Source organism: Hetaerina americana, unplaced genomic scaffold (genome assembly GCF_022747635.1).
Source record: "Hetaerina americana unplaced genomic scaffold, ioHetAmer1.1.p SCAF_39, whole genome shotgun sequence".
Lineage (NCBI taxonomy): Eukaryota > Metazoa > Arthropoda > Insecta > Odonata > Calopterygidae > Hetaerina > Hetaerina americana.
In genome coordinates, this window is record NW_027286974.1 from 3653251 (window position 1) to 3669590 (window position 16340).

The window sequence follows — 16340 nt, forward strand, 5'->3', positions numbered from 1 at the left end:
CGACAATGGGATGGTCTCCGTGGAGACCTAACCACATATACCCACACAAAGTCATGCCTTCGGAGAACGGAAGACGATTGGAAGACGGTGCGCGTTGGAAGGCTGAAATGTCTCACAGTGCAGTGGCGTCGAATGTTGCTTTTGGAATGCGTCGAGATTTAGACCTAATCGAGTAATGAAACCGATGAGCCCTGTAATACGAAAGATAACATAAAATAGGGTTTTTTGGAAGGGTACTTCGGTGCAAGTGTGTTTTACGATAAGGTCAAAGAGAAATATTAAATATCGCTGTCATAGGTTTCATTTACAGTATATACTGCTATAATATAAGTGGTATATTGGCCCCTAAATTAAAATTGGATTGATTGCCGTAAATTGGATCGTTTGAAGCAATGTAGATAGGAGTTAGATTTGCTAAACGTTGTCACGATAAACTTCTAAGTAGCGTATCCGAAGTAGCATTAGAAGAGTAACTAGGATTAGGGAAACCATTCAATTAGAGGGAAGTTTAAAATATTAAAATATCAAATCTCTATTTCGCTAAAAATTTGGAAATAAGGACGTCTATTTAGCCGTTATGTTTTAAAATATATTAATACCCCCTTCCTAATACGGTAGGAGACGTAATGTCAATGAAACTAGATGGATAAAGTGTAGAACTGATGGATTTACAGATGTTATTTTTGAAATTTAACGATAAAGGGATCAGGATAACATTTTACGACCACGGTATGGGACATGTTCGGGTCGAAATTAGTCTGGTGTGTGTGTATTCACCCCCTGCCACACACCCCACAGCGGTGGCTTGCAGAGTATATATATAAATGAAATAATAAAATAAATCGTTATAGGACAGCCAACACCTCCAACCTAACAGTTGTAATCGCGGAATAACCGGAAATTTAGTGTCCATTGTAGCAAGTTATTCTGGGAGAAATTATACGCTTATTTGTGTGTACGTTTGTGTTTAAGTGTGGCGAAATTAGGACCGGAACGGGACGAATCGTGTTTATTTTAATGTATTATGCGTGCTGAAATCCGCCATACTCCAAGATCCCTGCTCGCTATATCCCTAGAAGGGTTTCTCCTAAGATAATACCAGCGATTACGTAGTCTATGCTACGGCGTACGACATAATTAAACAATAATCGTTTGAACAATCGTATACCATGGAGACAAGTAGACAGCAACAAAGACACAACAATCTCAAACCTCTATGGTTGCTATACAATGTTTTTGGCGTCAGTATCAATTATTGGCCAATCTTTAATTGGCAAATTTGCAAACAAGTCTTCGGCGAAGAGATCTCTCTCTCTCGCTCTCCAAATGAGTTAGATTTTCAACAAAGGGACTGGCAACAATGTCAAACCGTCGTCTCACTTTGGCAACCGTCTCAAATGGTAATCGTAACCAGGCGACCGCAAGTCTTATTGTTGTGCAAAAATCAAATCTTTGCAAATTTCTCTGGTGTGAAAATAATTTTAGCAAACGTTTCCATGATCTGTCCGCGTTGGATTCTGGGTGTCTATCATTGCCCACAGTGCAGCTAAGTGATTTCTGATGGTGTCTAAGACTGATTCTGTTAGTCTAGTGACTAAATATATCGGAATTATATCGATATGTTTTCGGTCGACTTCTCAATGAGTTCGTATCGTTCCTATTTTAGATGTATTACGTCAAATAGAAGTTATTTCTTGGAGTTTCTGAAGACGCCAGCGATTAAGAAATGGATGTACACTTTGACAAGGTACGGTGAATAGGTAGTGAAGAGATTCTTAATGCGAATCATGTAGGCTTGCGACTGGGAATATTTTTTCACCGTGTTGTAATTTTTACGAAAGTAATTATACGGCCCAACTATTGCCAACAATTTCCCACTGCCAAACAACATTTGCACCGAATTACTCGCCAACATTTGAGCCAACATTCTTACCAACATTTCTGCCAACATTTCTACCAACATTTCTGCAAACAATCTTCCCAACAATCGTCCTAACAATCTAAACAATGATCTATTATCAATTATTTTCGGAGATTATTGCCCTTAACAATATAGTCGACACTTAGTCGTTAATATTTGAACTTTGAACTCGATTCATTCCATCAAAAAATCATATAAAACATCATAATATTTTACCGCCGACTTTCCTGCCGACAATCGAACCAACAATCCGAACAAAACAATCTATCATCAATTGTTACTCGGAGATTATTATTGGCCGGACATGAAAAAATCATTATCAATTACGACATAACTATGAATTAGCGCTGTGTTAATTAGAAATTCGCAACCGTCACCCTATTGCCTTCAAATAATCATAGCTAACATCGCAAATTTTTCGCCAAATATTCCCGCAAAAATGTACTTGGATACCAAACATTTGTGCCAACATTCTGGCCAACATTTTTGCCAACAATCTTCGGAAAAAACTCTTATCAAATTTTTTTCTCATAGATTATCTTTTTAACAAGACGCACATCGCCGTAGATACATACGGTCTCATTCCAAGACACTCTTACTTACTAAAAAGTGCTTAATATCTGTATAAATTCTCTCAATCATCGCCTTATTTCAAATTCATTCATCGCAGCCATTATGTAAACTTGTCCACTCACATTCCTACCAACATTCCCGATTGAAATTCCCGTAATCATTCCCTTAGCAACGTTTTCCTTGCCCAACTAATCAACATACTCCTTTTTTAAACACCGATTATAACTAATATGCTTGACGATTCTGATAAAAATTCCTTACCTAATTCCAGCCAACATTTCATTTCAACCGCCAGTCCTATTCTTGCCAACATCCCTACCAACATACCTGTAAACGTTCCTACCAAAACTCTTAGCAACTATTTTGCCAACATTAACGTCAAAATCCCTGCCAACAATCTTTGCTAACATATCAGCGACACTGTCTGCTAACATTCATGCCAACATTCCTCCCAATATATTCTGTCAACATACCTGTTAGCGTTACAGTCAATATTACGACAAGATTTCAGACCTACAAGATGTAATTGCCAATAATTCCGCGAACATTTCACACGATAGATCTGCCGACAGTTTTGCAACAAAATTCCTACCAACCTCCACGCCAAAACATTCTTGCAATATTCCTTCCAACATTCTGCCAACATTTCGGCAAATATTTTCCTTAAATATTTCTCCCAACATTCCCGCCAACATTCCCGATTAAAATACCCTTAATCATTCCCTAACCAACGTTTTTCTTGCCCAACTTATCAACCAACTCCACTTTTAAACACCAATTATATCTAATATGCTGGACGATTCTGCTGAAAATTCCTTTCCAATTTCCCGCCAACATACATTTCGACCGCTTGTCTAATCCTTGCAAATTTCCGCCAGCATTTCTGCAAACAATAATGCCAACATACCTATTAAACATACCTCTCTCGTCGTTCATACCATTCCCGCCAACATTTCGGCAAAATTACTCTACAATTAGAATTCGCAACCATCGATTTATTTCAAATAATCACAGAACTAACATCGCAAAATTTTCGCCAACATTCCTGCGTACATACAAACATTTATGCAAACATTTCACCAACTTTTTTGCCAAAATTTCTTCCAAAATTTGTGCCAACATTCCTACCAACATACCCATTACATACCACTCGACGTTACTACCATTTCCGTCGAAATTATGGCGGCATTCATTTAAACATTGTGTAAAAATCCCTAATCCTTTTCTTTCCGTTAAAATAATTATAATATTCTTAAATTTATATTTAATCTATCGATTCAAGTAGGTTTATGTTTAATGTTTGGTTTATTGTGGTAATTAGTAATTGGATTTCATCCATGAACACTTAAGCAAACAATTGATTAAAAAATTCCGTTTATCGTGTGATTAGGGGATTTGAAAACCTATTAAAACGATTGAAAAACGAATTTATAAATCAATTTAAACGCATTTCTAAATTCCTTTGTCGCCGGCTGCCGTTGGCATGGTTACGGGTTGACAAAAACATACGATTAAAGCGTCAATGACAACCTCGTCGTCAAATGACACCCCTTCAACAATCGCGAAAAACGCAATAATGTGCAAAAAATTTGATATGTTCGCAACAGTGCGGATCGGTCGTCATTGGAAACAGTATGGGTTTTCCCGAATGGTAGCTCGTCGTCATGGTAATCGAAGACGTCTCGTGGTGGCGTAATTAGGAGCAAATCGGCAGAGGATTGTAAGATAGTTTAGCACGAGCGGTGTTGGGTGTCTGCACGTTCGGGATTCTCCGGCCATCAGAGAGTCGATTCCCCGGCGATCGACGCTGTCTCGAGCCGGCGAATATGAGCGCCAGGCGTCGGACTTTTTGTTGCTCGGAACAACCTTTGGTTGCTGGTCATCTATTGCCATTCTTGTGAAAGTCTTTAGTCTTTCCGTGTCTAAGCGGCTGCTATCCAATTTCCATGACCATCTCCATGGCCGCCACTATATTAAGCCTCTCTCAACTGTACGCATATATATATATATATATATATATATATATATATATATATATATATATATATATATATATATATATGTATAACGAGAAATATATCAAAAATCGTCATCTATTGATATTCAGTTGAGTTTATGTGCTAAAAACATGGGGGAAAACACATAAAAATGGTTTTTTTCGAATTTTAAGTATGTTCCGGAGAGAAAATGGCGATTCTAATCCCGCCATTCAAAAGAACGGATTAAAATACACGAAAAATAATCATTTAGAAGTTTGCCAAAAATTACCTACAAAACCTAAAAATTCTTTGAAAAATTAAAATATTTTTCCTGAGCTCAATTCTCATCCAAGAAATCTGAAAAAAATCAGAATGTTTTTATGCATTAAAATGTATGTTCATGAATTTTTTCAGATTTTTTAAACCGAAGGATCGCTCTGGAAAAATGTTTTTTCGAAAAAACACTTTTTTTGCGATATGAGACCCCTTGGGGGCTACGTAAGGAGCTGAAAATTTGGCGAAAGGGGTTTCTAAATATATTTACTATCGACCGCCCAATTCAAAATAAGAATTAAGACGAGTGAAGATTTTACAATCATATCCCGATTTTGCCTTTTCCTCGAAATATACGCCTCCAAAATTTTGCCAACTGTCTTCCCAACATTCTTGACAATAAAATATCTTCACATGGTCTATTTTTCCCAGTTGTGCCAGAGATTTGTTTAATAGTTTACAGATTCGCTAGGCAAACGAACATGTCCCCCAAAAAATAAATTATTTTATATTGAAATATAACTGCTGAAAATTACAATTTGCGCAGTTCTGTAAATATATTAAGCTAGTTTTTTTAGTGGACAAAGAAAAAAACACAGAATCACACACGAAAAAAGAAAAGGAACTGACTAACTAGTTTTCGGATTTTTCACTCGGTAGAAGCCATCTTTCTCAAGAAAGGAACTAGCTAGTGTACCTTCCTTCTCTTCCTGGAGTAAGAGTGTTGGCGGAAATGTTGGGATAAATGTTGGGATAAATGTTGGGAGAAATGTTGGCGAAAATGGTGGCGGAAATGTCGGGAGAAATGTTAGCATGAACATTTGTTTCGTAGTTTGTTTGTAAATGCGAAAATGTTTTCCGAAAATATTATTATATTTGGCCGATGGTGGGTTATTATTAGAAAAAGAATATATCAGAATAGTTAGCCGGAAAATTTGCGGAAAAGTAGTGATATTTAGTGTAATTCTAAGGGCAATGTTGGTTGCAATGTTGGCATGATGTTGGCAGAAATGTTGGAAGGAATATTTAGATTAATCTTGGGAGGAAAACTTGGATGGAATGTTGGCAGGATGTTGGTTGGGAATTCTGGCGGAAATGTTGGCATGAATTGGAGAGTCTGTTGAAACGAGTGTTGTAACAATGTTGGAGGGAATTTGATAAGGGATTTTCAACAGAATCGTCTAGCAGATTAGTTATAACTGGTGATTAAAATTGGAGTTTGTTGATAAGTTGGACAAGGAAACATTGGTTAGGAAATGATCGAGGGAATTATAATCGGGAATGTTGGCAGGAATATTTAAGGAAAATATTTGCCGAAATGTTGGTAGATGGTTGGAAGGAATGTTGGCAGAATGTTGGAAGGAATATTGCAAGAATGTTTTGGCGTGGAGGTTGGTAGGAATTTTGTTGCAAAATTGTTGGCAGATCTATCGTGTGAAATGTTCGCGGAATTGTTGGCAATTGCATCTTGTAGGCCTGAAATCTTGTCGTAATATTGACTGTAACGCTAACAGGTATGTTGGCAGAATATATTGGGAGGAATGTTGGCATGAATGTTGGCAGACCGTGTCGCTGATATGTTAGCAAAGATAGTTGGCAGGGATTTTGACGTTAATGTTGGCAAAATAGTTGCTAAGAGTTTTGGTAGGAACGTTTACAGGTATGTTGGTAGGGATGTTGGCAGAAATTTTGGCAAGAATAGGACTGGCGGTTGAAATGAATGTTGGAGGGAATTAGGTAAGGAATTTTCATCAGAATCGTCAAGCATATTAGTTATAATCGGTGTTTAAAAAAGGAGTATGTTGATTAGTTGGGCAGGGACAACGTTGCTAAGGGAATGATTACGGTAATTTCAATCGGGAATGTTGGTAGGAATGTGAGTGGACAAGTTTACATAATGGCTGCGATGAATGAATTTGAAATAAGGCGATGATTGAGAGAATTACACAGATATTAAGCACTTTTTAGTAAGTAAGAGTGTCTTGGAATGAGACCGTATGTATCTACGGCGATGTGCGTCTTGTTAAAAAGATAATCTATGAGAAAAAAATTTGATAAGAGTTTTTTCCGAAGATTGTTGGCAAAAATGTTGGCCAGAATGTTGGCACAAATGTTTGGTATCCAAGTACATTTTTGCGGGAATATTTGGCGAAAAATTTGCGATGTTAGCTATGATTATTTGAAGGCAATAGGGTGACGGTTGCGAATTTCTAATTAACACAGCGCTAATTCATAGTTATGTCGTAATTGATAATGATTTTTTCATGTCCGGCCAATAATAATCTCCGAGTAACAATTGATGATAGATTGTTTTGTTCGGATTGTTGGCAGGAATGTTGGCGTTAAAATATTGCGATGTTTTATATGATTTTTAATGGAATGAATCGAGTTCATAAGTTCAATTATTAAGAACTAAGTTTCGACTACATTGTTTAGAGCAATAATCTACGAAAATAATTGATAACAGTTTAATGGTCTGATTGTTAGGACGATTGTTGGGAAGATTGTTGGTAGAAATGTTGGCGGGATATTCGGTGCAAATTTGGGTTCGCAGTGCGAAACAGCCGTCCGAAAATATGATTACATTCGGAAAATAATTGATAATTATAAGTATTTTAAAAGTTTAACCATAGACAAGAATGCACAAATCTAAATATCAGAAGAAACCGTCTCAAAAGGAGTATGGCAGGGGTGTCAAAGGTTGGTTTCTTAAATTTATGTTTAATACATAACAAATAGAAACCTCGGAAGACTTCCATGTCATGAAAAGATCGCTATTTGAGATTTTTATCACTTATACTATCCGCATATTCATTTTATAGCAATGAAATAAGATAAAAAAAATAAATTGATGATACATTGTATTTAGACTGTTAGTAGGATGTTGGCAGGAATGTTTGTTGGAATGTTGGCAGGGAATTGTTGTAGGTATGTTGTCTGGTATGTTCTGAGGAATTTTTGGAGAAAATTTTGCTGATGGGGAGATAATTTTATCGATGAGAAATGGAGCGGAGGAAATAAGAATAACAGATAGAATTATGATTGTATCATAGGGCGATGTAATTAGGTTTGGCAAATGTCTATATATTGGGAATAATTTGTTGGAAAATATTTAAAAAAAACAGATTTTTTTGTTGGTTCTTGGTATGAATGTTTGCGGGAAATTTTCGATTTTGCAAAAGATTATTTAATGTGAAGTCGAAGAATATAAAATTGTAACAATTGGTAGTTCAATTGGTAGTTATAATTAATTATATTTCATGGGGGTATTTCAATGTGGTTTTGGGAATAATCTATTTAAATAAATGTATTTTTATTATGTTGGCTGGGATGTTGGCATGAGTGTTGACATGGAATGTTGGTAGGAATGTTCGCAGAATTGTTGGAAGGAAATTTGTGAAGTTGGAAATGAATTATTGAGGAATGGGGAAGGATTTCGAACTATAATATTAATTCATGGGTCTAATTATATATATATATATATATATATATATATATATATATATATATATATATATATATATATATATATATATATATGTAGTGGTTTAGACTCACCGGAAAATCTTAAATTTCGCGATGTCTACAAGGTCTGTTCGTCCAAAAGTATCGCGACTTATGTGTATTTCTTTCAAAAGTTATTCATCTATATTTATTTCCCTTTCAAAGCAATTCCCATTACATATTATGCACTCGTGCCAAAATTTTTTCCAATTCTCGAAGCACTTCAATGAAATCGTTTCTTTTTGTGACCTTGTTCAGCTCCTCCTTCGATTCAGAGTCTCTCGTCAATATCTCTCGTCAATCGTAGATCGTAGCGTCGTCCTTTCGTGGGCTTCCTCTTCAGTTTCGGGATCAAATAAAAGTTACCGGTGGGGCCAGATCTGGGGAATACGGTGGATGCGGCATCATTATTGTTTTGTTTTTGGCCAAATATTCGAGTACCCAAGCAACAATGCGTGAGCAGGGGCGTTGTCATGGTAAAGCAAAAGCCAATTTTTGTTCTTCCACGCAAATCCGGGCGTTTGTTTGGCGGATTGCTTTGTGCAAATTGCGCATAACTTGCAGGTAATATTCCTTATTTACCGTTCTAGCCTATGGCAAGAACACATGATGCGCCACGCCCAAAGAAATCGAAGAAAACTGCAAAGAAAGGAAAATGGTGGAAATCGGAGTTTTACATGCGAGAAAACATTTTTTTAAGAATTGTATCTTTGTTTTGACTCTTAAGTGAATGATTCAACGGCGCTATCAAACGTTTCGGTCTTGTTTGACGACCTTTCGTCGTTATACTGACGAGTTTCAGTTTATATACGCATAGATATGCCCAAAAAATTGGAAATTCCATTCCATAGTCCTATTACTCGTAATCCAAGATGGAAGATTGTGTTTTAAAGTAGGTTGAACAGTCGGTATAAACGTCTACGTATGCCAAAGGTGATGATTATAATTTTAAAAATAGGTAGGCGAAACGTTTTTTTGAAAAAAAATTCACCATTTTTTTATTATGAAATATTTTTACGTTTTTTTTTCGAATTACATCAATTTTGCTTTCGTTGTCGTATCGTCTCAATTTACGTCGTTGAATTTTCATGCTTATATTTGAATCTTTAAGACAGTTGAGGGTCTTCAAACTGTTTTTAACGGCTCTGTCGTATTTTGATCTACAATTTTTAAACCCAATATTTTTATGGAAAAAAATGTTGGCAAAAAATTCGCAATTTTTGGGTGGAATGTTGGAATGAGAATTGTTGTCAAAATGTTGGCGGGAATCGGTTGGTGGGTCGAAATGTTAAAATGTTGGCTATACCTTAAAGTTGGATTCTCTAAGTCCTTTCTGGTAGGGTTTTCTTCTTAAAAAAAATCTTGCAAGCATAGAGTGATATCCTTAATTCACTCAATTTTTAAAGGTATTCTTAACTTCTGAGATGAATTTCCCAGAAAAACCAATCTTTTGTTGGACGTGTTGGACAGAAAAAAGTTGGAAAGAACTCAATAAAAAACTTTGTACGTTTTTTTTAAAAAAAGGTTGATTTTTCTCAAAAATATTTTTAAAAACTCCGAAAAAAATAGTTTTTCCAATTTCGCCCAAAGTTTTAATTGCATTCTTTACGTATCCGACATTTCAATGCATCGTATAGACATCAGTAGACCTTTAAAAAAATGTTTAATATCAATGAAATTAAGGTGTCAATTGACGTATTTACGGTGAAAGGTCATTGAATATCAAGACAGTGACCATAATTTAATTCAATATCTCAAATTTCAATTCAATTTTGGACACTTTTGCCAACAATGTCAATTTGGGTCTCATTATGGAATCGCTTCCCTGGCAACGGGACTGGTCGCGATTATTTTTTTTGTTACCGCAACCTAACCGCTCGTCGAAATCACCTTTGGAGACTTCGCTGACTTTTCTTAAGCGTTAGAATGGCGTTGTCTTTCAGTCCCCTTTGTGGACATCAACACACCGACTTGGGTCATCTCAGCGCCTGTACCAAGCTTCTGGTACACTTCCTGTTCCATGGAATCAACAGGGCCCTCGTTCAAGGCACCGTTACGGCCTCTTTCGAACGTAATCTTCAAAGTGGTCCAGAATGGTACTCAAACTAAGGGTCGCCTTTGGGGAGACCATCTTATGGCAATATATATATATATATATATATATATATATATATATATATATATATATATATATATATATATATATATATATATATATATATATATATAATTTCGTCGAAGTAACATGGGAGTGTTGAATAACAAACTTGGAAAGCAACAAACACTACAGATACACATAAAAAGATCACTAACACGTCATTTCTTGATCATTTCGACGGAATTCAGCTCCGTCTTCATCGGAAGAAATAGAAGTAATGCTTCCGATCAAGACGGAGCTGAATTCCGTCGAAATGATCAAGAAATGACGTGTGAGTGATCTTTTTATGTGTTCTTATACTGTTTGTTGCTCTCCAAGTTTGTTATATATATATATATATATATGTATATATATATATATATTTATGTGTATATATATATATCTCGCATATAAGTCATTGGAAGTTGAATCGTGAATTCGTGACGCGACCCTCGAGAACAGTGGTTCAGTCTAGCAGCGTTCCGTATACTTAAACGGCCCGCAGACAAAAGGCGCGGGTCGTTTTGCTTTCCCAAGCTTTAACCAGAAGAAGCGAAATTGTATAATGGCGTTCATATTATGTCGATATGCTTCGCAAATGAACAATATCGCAAATCAGGAAATATACTCAATATGGAAAGAGAAATCAGAAATATAGATCGAGAAAGTTAATTATGAAAATCCATCTCGATCATTTTGCCTTTTGTCTTAAGGATTTCGACGTAGTCAGAGGTCAAACCCTGGTTTTTATTCAGGTTACATTTTGTTCGGAGCAATTCTCGAGTCTTCCCTTCGTTGATACTTAGATTGGATTAGATTCCATTGACAGTCCATCGAAACGTCAGGACACCGTCCGTAGAGCCAAAGAAAGGAAGAATCACTCTCTCTCTCACTGTGTTTATAGTCCGCCATTCCGATTTTGACAATGGTCGGTTGCCATGGTTACCTTCCTCCCTGCCGGGTAACAATGAAATCACCGCGGAGGATCCAGCTGTCGCCTTGGAAACACCGTCGTCCTGGTGAACCTTTTCGAATGTATGATAAATTAAATATATTTCTGTCTATTCTACGGGGCAGGTGTAATAGAAATTGATAATTTTAGATAATAAATGGTGTTGGAACTTACTAATTTCAACTGGGATGGTTGAATTTACTGCAGTTTCTTTTCAGATGTAATTTTATTCGGTGAAAATGAATCGAGTTGTGGATTTAAATTTGATTTTGACGCCAAATATTCGATTTTAAATTATCATCTTACGATTTACCATTTGAATACGTTCGTCTCCTCGTAGATTTAACAATGTCTATCGTGGAAATTCCCCAAAAAAATATGTAGAATTTATAAGATGTCGATTGAGAATTGGAAATGTATTTGTTGTTTTTAAGTTATGTTTTTTTTTAGGGATTTGGTTGTTTGTATTGCGTAACCAAGGCGTAACCATGGAGACGACTGTGCATTTCGCGGTTCGTTTTTTTTGGTTCACTCTACGCTTATGGTTTTTCTTTTGTTTTTTTGGTTATCTCGCCATCCGACCGTCGCGCGCGCGCGCGATGTGGTTTTGAAGAAAAAGAGACAATTGAAGGTTTGGAGTGCGAAGTGCTATTTTATGCGTTTTTCACAAGAGTGGTTATTCGTAGTTTCTTTTTGCGAAAAAAATTTCAACCCCTCTTTTTACTCCCTTCGGGGTAAAACTTCTCTCCACGGTGGATACGGAGAAGGCATAAGAGAGAGAGAGGACAAAAAACTGATTGTTTACGAGTCGTTAACGTGAGTTTTTACTTGATTTTGTTGTCGTAATGGCGTAAATGAACGTTGGTGAAGACATCCATATTGGCTGGTTAAATTAAAAAAAAATTGTTTTTTTTCCAGTGGATATCAATCAGGTTCGGACAAATGCCTCCTGCAACCTTTTAAAAAAAATCTCGAATATACCAATCAATATATACATTGAAAATAATTCACCAAAAAGACTCTCTTTCAAAATAGTTCAAAGAAAGCATTTTTTTTGCTGGGGGGGGGGGGGGAAATGACAAAGCTCGGTTACCATGACGACGCTTGCTACGACGACGTTTATTGTCGAAATCCTTCCCCGGTTGCCATGGATACCGCGGAGTTAACATATATGTGATAGGTTTACAATTAAAGGATTTTTATATTCTTTCTTGAGTTGTATTAATGTTTCCACATCAATGTCAGTCTTTTATTCTTCTTTAAAAAATAGCACTGGAGACGGTACTATTTTTCTGGGCGGAATGATATGTCGTCGTGTCAGATACGGAAATTAATTATGTTAGAATTTCAATGGCTACCCTGTCAAATTTTTAATGATATTAATAATTAGTCACGAAGGTTGATTATCTAAGAGGTATATTTCTGAATAAGGCGCATCTGCAGTTGTAAATAATCTCGGGAAATTTAAATGAATTCTTTTCGCGAAATATAGAGAAACAAAATGGCGCCTTGATTACAGATTTGTTAATATTTTGTTTATTCGTTGCTATGGGTGACGTTCTGCGGAATGCTAGTTGTTCATCAATTGTTTGCGTGACAAATTCAGTCTACTGATGGCTTTAATTGCAATATTTGTACCATTTCACAGGTCTAAAGTCCTGGAAAACGTTAAAGATATGATTGGTATTTGAATTTATCCCGGGAAATCAATCGTAATTGCGTCATTGACATTAGAAACCACACCCTTAGCAACGGATTGGCGATAGAAACAAGATGGATTCCGTATTTGTCGCTTTTAAAAATGAATTATCGTTCGGAATTCAAATAATAATTGTGTTTGACATATTTTTTGGAGTTATATGCGGTGATTTTCGGTGTCGGATAATTGTAATTGATTTCATTACTCACATGAACACGTGAAATCCATCGTAAATTTGTTTAAAAAATCGTTTTTAAACCAATGTTACGGTCGAATCTAAATTGGATGCACAAGATGGTGGAATTTTTAAGTAAATATCTTTCTTAGTTTAGCGATTTTCCCGTGTATAATAGTTTTTAAATGTGTCATTTGATTGGTTATACATTTTAAAAATTGACGCGAAATTATCAAATGATATTTTTATGGCTAAACCAATAATGTTTTGGTTTTTTCGGCTGAAAATTCGTATTTCGAGGTTACAAACTTCTACCAGGATTGTTTTTTCGCATTCAGTTTGACTTATTTTAAATAATACTCGGTTAAATGATCCGAAATTGCGGTAAACCATCGCGAAAACCTTGAAAAACGCCTCAAAGGTCGTCATTTTTCCTGTTGCGAAAATTTTCAAATTGTTTTGCGCCGCCATGGCAACCGTCGGTTTCCATGGTATTATTTTATTCTTTTCTTTGTGGTTTTTCTAAAGGATTTCGACAAAGTTTTTGGTGTAAACCATGGGTTTCAACAACATTTCGTTGTCAGCACGCGAACTATACTATGCTGTAGGCATTTCAACGCACCCTTTTCCTATCGTCTTTGGTTCTCCGAAGACGTGACTTTGTGTGGGTATATGTGGTTATGTCTCCACGGAGGCGATCCCATTGTCGACACGAGTCGATTGTCGCCCCCCTGCCAATGCGATCAACAATCCATCCACCTTCATTGTCGAGTTGAATACACGCATCAACGATTGTCGGTGTCCTGGTCGCGACAAAGTCGGCGATATTGTTGCTCTCTTGCGCACAGACTCGCGTCATTTGTCCTAATTGTTTGTTTGTGTACAATGCAGGAGTGGTGTATTGTTGCTTTTCACGCGAACTCGCACGAGGCACGCCAAACGACGGATTGTTATAAACAATTGGCGTTAGGTTAAATAGTTAACGATGCAATTTTTTGGAAATGAAAAATAATAACTTTGTGATTCCACAGGATTCCACAGGAGGAAATCCTGTGGAATCACAAAGTTATTATTTTTCATTTCCAAGATGAATCGATTCCATAAAGTCACGCCGGAAACCATTAACGATGCAATTTTTGTTGAAGTTCATTGATGTTTGTTGAATTTTGTTAACTTTACCACAGCAACGGTTGTACGTAGATTCAAATCAAGATTATTAAAAAAATACGGGTTTTTCAAAATTTTAAATATAATTTCTACTATATTTCGAAATATATATATATCTCCGTAGCATTAGGAGTTGGCAGAAACCGCCGCGGTGCATCTTGGGTAATGGTCGTCGCGGACAGGTGTAGAAACGGTGGCGAATATTGTTGTGATTTTTTTGCAAATATCGGCGGACGGTTGGCTTCCACCCAACAATAAGATTTGAAGTAGCCTAGTTACAATTCGCAATTGAGATGGTTGTCAAATTGACGGCGGATGTATTAGAATTGGGATTAATTCGAAGAGTACTTTGATGTAAATTTGACAGAAAGGTCAAACAATATTTAAGTTGACAAGGCGAAAGGGTCAGTTCTTTCTGATTAATCTCAGAACAGTAAGTTAATACGTCGAAGGAATAGGCGAAGAAATAGGCATACTATTCTCCAAAAACGACGAAATGTCTCGTGGAAATATACCCCGCAATATAACCAATAACAGCCTCGAATTATGGGAAAATGTTATCGTTATATATTTCGCTTCGACAGGCCTCGTTTATATAACGCCATAAATATATAGTAAGATAGCATATAATAAGAACGTAAAAAATAAAAGGGATCCTCAATTGAAGTTGGATTGATCCGTTTTGTTGTCCAGGGTTTAATTCCATATTCGACGCGTGCCAAGTGATTTGTTTCTCGTCTTAAAGTGTGTGTTCGTAATGTATTCTATTCTATTCTATTATTGGATGGACAATCATTCTTCATTCGGATATATTTCGACGGAGATGAGTCAATTGGACGAAATAACATAATCACACGAGTAATATTACGTCAAAGAGTTGTAATGTAATTACGTGTAATCAATGATGAAAAACACGCCTTACATACATCACTCGCTGCCCAACCCTACATACATGTGCAGTCATTGACTATCGAGTACTCTTCGTGCTGAAACGTTTCGACCAGCTTCCGATTAGACAGTTCTTTCTTTTAATGTCTCACGCCAAAACAAACTTAAGTGCGTTCCATGGAAACTACAGTCCGTCATGTCCACGAATGGCGACAAATTATATATACACGGCCCTGGTTTTCAAATACCTTCTTAAGAAAACATTATATCATTGTGACATCAACAATTTCCTGCCTCCCTTAATGTTGCTATGACAACACAACACTGGACCATTTGTTGCTTCGGAATCAGCGTTGTTGCCCAACAAATAGTTATGACAATAAGTCCATCCGACGACGATGAATTCCCTGCTCCTTTCGGCGTAAATAATTTTGCTTTAAACGCTTTCAACAATGAAGTAACGAACTGCGCGGGAACATTGTTGCGACGGCTGTCTGTCCGGATAATTGTTGCAGGATTCATCCAATAATGCGATGAATTGAATTGTTGTCCTGGTCTCTTAGTTATCAAGTCAAAGAATCGTTTATATCAGTATGTTATGTGATTATTGGATAAATTTCGAGCATTATTTGCAATTTCGACCCTCACTTCTTGGTTTAACGTGTTGATGTTGTTCTTCGACGTTTCGCCATCGCAAGACTGTTCCATCTTTAACCTTTAATCCCATTCAGGGTCTTCTAATCCATTAGCGTTATGGTTATTCAACGCGTTCTCCGTATTTCAATTGTTTTAATGCATCGTCAGTCTTCTTTAGCAACATCGCATAAGAGTTCCTAAAACTTCGATTTTGTGACGATTTTCAAAAGGAAAATAATAATATTCAAAACAAACTTTCGTGAAATGCTTAATTTTTTTAAATAATTTCGATAACAATGAGGGAACACTGCAGAATTCGGGTGACAATGGTTGCTTAGCAACGCGAGGACACACTTCATTGATGTTGCTAATGATTTTCGAGCGCCCTGTGTTTTTAACCTTCAATGACTATTGTAGGCGTCTTTGTTTTTGGATC